Raw genomic sequence first — 4,585 nt, forward strand, 5'->3', positions numbered from 1 at the left:
TATCTGTATAAAGTTCAACCTGAATATGTTTTGTGTACATATAAATCATAATACCAATTTTGCCCCGGATCGGTCCATTATTGGTCATAACTCTCTTCCGAAAATCATTTAAACTCACATATTTCATTGTCAAATAAAGCTATCTTGATAAAATTCGACACAAGTATGTTTTGTGTACATACATATGAATCACCCTACGAAATTTTTCTGAAGAGGCCCGAAATTGGTCATAGCTCCTATATAAAGTCCTCTTCGTAAAATCACTTAAACGCACATATATTATTAATTAATAAATCTATTGGATTAAAATTCGACTTGATTTTTTTTTCTTTGCATATAAATCATTATACGAAATTTTTTCTTGATCGGTCCATAATTGGTCACAACTCGACATGAGTATGTTTGTGTATAGATAAATCATTATATTAAAATGTTTACAACTGGCCTATTAATATAAAATTTTATGAACCATATCAAAATTAGCTCCACATATGCATAAATGTTAGTATCCTCACTACGGAAACAACAATTTTGTCAAGTTATCTAAAAATTAAATAGTTAAATGGATTTTAATAAAAAGAAGCTTGCTGGTGAAGGGTATTTAAGATTCGGCACAGCCGAATATAGCACTCTAACTTGTTTTTAAACAAAATTTTTGTAAACTAAATTAATATTTGTGCCAAATTTTAAAGGATATCATTATTTGGTAATGAGTTATGGTCCGACCGTGAAACAATTCTAAAATAAAATATTTGTATACAAAAGTAATATTTGTAGCAAATTTTGTATAGAAATTTTACAATATCATTTCTTATATAAAAGCAATATTTGTGCCAAAATTTGTAAGGTTAACATCCCAGTGGTAAAAATACACATTATGTACTCGCTTATCTAAATGATATTTCCTGGTAGTCAGTGGTGATGCTTTCACTTATTCTTCCACTTAGATTTAACATAAAAGTGTCCTAAGCTGCCTCATCGATGTGCTCTCGCTTAGAATGTAAGCCACAATATCATTAAGACAAATTGAAATTTCACTTACATAATGTGTGGAGTTCTAAGCGAAGTTAATGAGACGCCTATAAATGCCTGCAAATAAGAATGTAATGTATGTAGATTACAATCTTGTTTGCATTTGTAAGTTAAAGTACCATGTCTTCCCATTTTGTTATAGAAAAATATACATATATTTTTTATACCCTCCACCACCATCAGTGGTGATAGAGGGTATATATGTATAAGTTTGTCATTCCGCGTGTAACACCACGAAAATTCCATGAAAATCACCATACATTCGTTTCTACACAAGAGCTTGACTCCTGCTGAAAATTGCCAGAATCGGTCCACAATTTCATATACCTCCCATACAAAAGTACATATTCCCGGAAAATGGGTTTTTTGTTAACAACTTTGTCGAAATCTTTACAAAATTTTACAAATTAAAATCTTATGTGATTAGAATTCATTCAGAGAAAAAATTTTCTGGATCGGTCCATAATTGGACATAGCTCCCATACAAGGTCCCCTCCCGAAAATAACTTAAACGCAAATAATTCATTACTAAATTAAGATATCCATATAAAATTTGGTACAAGTATTGCTCTCACATACAGAAACATTACTGTGAAATTTTTTTTCCATCGGTCCATAATTGGTGATAGCTCCCATACAAGGTCCCCTCCCGAAAATCACTTAAATTAAGATATCCATATAAAATTTGGTATAAGTATTGCTCATACACAAAGAAATTTTACTGTGAAAGTTTTTTCTAATCGGTCCATAATTGGTCATATCTCCCATACAAGGTCCCCTCCCGAAAATCACTAAAACGTACATAACTCATTACAAAATTAAGATATCCACATATGCACGAAAATATTACTTATTATTTTTCTCCGAGCGGTCAATATTTGGTCATAGCTCTCATACTAGGTCCCTTCCAGAAAATCACTTAAATGCACAATCTTCATTACCAAATAATGATATAGATACAGAATTTTGAAATTTTGTCTTTATATACATAATTGGTCATAGCTCCCATACAAGGTCCTTTTACGAAAATCTCTTAAACGCACATTACTCATTACCAAATAAAGCTATTGATAAAAAATTTGGCCCAAATATTAATTTTGTATACAAAAATTATATTTCAAGATTTTTTCACGATCGGTTCATAACATGGGTGCGGTCGGTCCCATACAAGGTTCCCTTCAGAAAATCACTTTAACACACATTACTTATTACTAAATTACGATATAGATACAAAATTTGACTGAAATATAGTTTTTATGAACAGAAATTTTGCTTAAAGAATTTTTTACGATCGGTCTATAATTGGTCATATCTCCCATACTATGTCCTGCCCCTAAAAGCGCTTTAACCGTATTTAACTAGTTGCATTATCAATTTGTGTAGAACAAATATATATATATTTATTTTGAAAATCCTTAAATCTTTTACACACATGCAAATTACTAAATATCGCTAAGCGCTATAAAAAATAAAGAAAATGGCGTTTGTAATGTTCAATAAATCATGGAATTGTAATAAATTTAATCTGAGACCCTACAAAGTATATATATTCTTGATCCTTATGAAATTCTGAGTCGATTTAGCTATGTCCGTTCTTCCGCCCGTCTGTCTGTGTAAAACACACTCACGTTCAAACGAAGAAATAGAAATCCACGAAACTCACCCAAAACAATCCTTATACGTCAAATTTTGTATGATTATCATTATTTAGTAATGTGTAATATGCGCTTAAGTGATTTTCAGGAGGGAACCTTGTATGGGAGCTACGTCCAATTATGGACTGATTCAGAAAATTTTTCTTCTATATGAATTCAATTGACATAAAACTTTTACTTGTAAAAGTTTGTAAAGATTTTGCCATTCTACCGGAATTTATTAACAATTAATGCATTTTCCAGAAATATGTACATTTGTATGGGAGGTATATGAAATTGTGGACTTATTCCGCCCATTTTTAACAGAAATCAAGCTTTCATATAGAAACAATTGTGTGCTGATTTTTATGAAATTATATTGCATAGTTTTTGTGAAAATTGTATTAGCATGTGTTAAAAAAAGCTTAGAGTGCTATATTCGGCTGAACCGAATCTTAAATACCCTCCACCAGCTACTTTTATATTAATACTTTTTTAATTGATCAAATATTTGTAGAAATAAGTTTTCTCATGTCTTAAATAGAAAAACCCCAAATTCAATAATTTATTTCACTTCGTTTTTACGACGGACAGACGGACATAGATAAATCGACTCAAAAATTTCATAAGGACCAAGAATATATATACTTTGTTGGGTCTCAGATGAATATTTCTTGGTGTTACACACGGAGTGACAAAGTTATATATACCCTCTTTCACCATTGATGGTGGTGCAGGGTATAAAAACGATAAAGTGACACCACTGAATTATAAATTCATATCAACAAGAAACAGCTGTTTATATTTTTCAATTGTTTAATTCTTTTGGTTAACTTGTCGTGTGCTCCCTGTAATAGAGCTACTGAATAGAAGAAGAAGAAACTTAAACAGGTGGCAACACAATGAAAAAGGGATTTTTTTTGGAAAGAAGAAGATGAATAAAAACAAAAACAAATAGCTTTAGAAAAAAATTTTATGTAGGCAAACAAATTGCTGAAAATTTGTTGAAGCCATATTGGTAACCGAGGTTTCTAGATGCCAAAAGGAAAAAATGTCGGTCCTTTTTGATTTTTGCTCGGAGAGAAGAAGAAGGTGTAGGCAAACAAATTGCTGAAAATTTGTTGAAGCCATATTGGTAACCGAGGTTTCTAGATGCCAAAAGGAAAAAATGTCGGTCCTTTTTGATTTTGCTCGGAGAGAAGAAGAAGGTGGAGTCTGTGGCCTCATCATAAAAAAAAAACTAAATTTTTGATTTTATTTTTTTATATAAATTAAATCAATTTTATTTAAAAAAAAGAATTAATTAAACTTAAAACTAAACTTAAAGCTAAACTTAAAGCTAAACTTAAAACTAAACTTAAAACTAAATTTTAAATTAAACCAAAGCAAAACACAAACCTGCAAAGCCACTTCAACACCGACTCCGTCCAACGAGGGAGAAGCTGTTTTCCAGCACCACCACGCCTGGGGTGCTCTGGTATAATTTTTGGTTTTCCGACCTTCTGTGAGTTTGCACCCGGACGACAAGACGGACCGGACGAGTGTCCTTTTTAAATAATTTTCTATAAAAAAAAGGAAAGGTTAGACTAAATAAATATATATTCGTATTGCTAGGCTTACCTATCATTCATCGTATCGAATCCATTCCGTTTGCGTTTTTTTTTCCAAACGTGCGCGAACAGGGTTGAGCTCAGGCCTCTTACAAAGTAACGCGTGATTTTGAGATCTCAGGTGGTCTTAGCCATATATATTTATAACAAAAAAACCTGTGAAAACAAGCAAATTATTTAAAAGGTGTGTTAACTTAAAATATATGTTCAATTACTTACCTGGTTTACCCGAACGGACCCTAATACGGACGGACAGGAAAGCCTCATCAGCCAAAAGAACTCTTCCCGCTCTATATAATTGCCTCCCGT

The 4,585-nt window shown here is 31.8% G+C and overlaps 1 long non-coding RNA gene across 1 annotated transcript; it reads right to left on the minus strand.

The window, feature by feature from the left end:
* Positions 1-4,097: 4,097 nt before the first annotated feature.
* Positions 4,098-4,557, minus strand: LOC119604385. The gene is made up of 3 exons (XR_005231513.1): positions 4,496-4,557; positions 4,287-4,432; positions 4,098-4,228 (listed from the first exon to the last, which is right to left on the minus strand). It is a non-coding gene; the product is annotated as an uncharacterized LOC119604385 (long non-coding RNA).
* Positions 4,558-4,585: the final 28 nt, after the last annotated feature.

This window comes from Lucilia sericata, unplaced genomic scaffold, assembly GCF_015586225.1.
Source record: "Lucilia sericata isolate MDLA Ls3-8-SP2 unplaced genomic scaffold, ASM1558622v1 Contig000388F_arrow, whole genome shotgun sequence".
Classification (NCBI taxonomy): Eukaryota; Metazoa; Arthropoda; class Insecta; order Diptera; family Calliphoridae; genus Lucilia; species Lucilia sericata.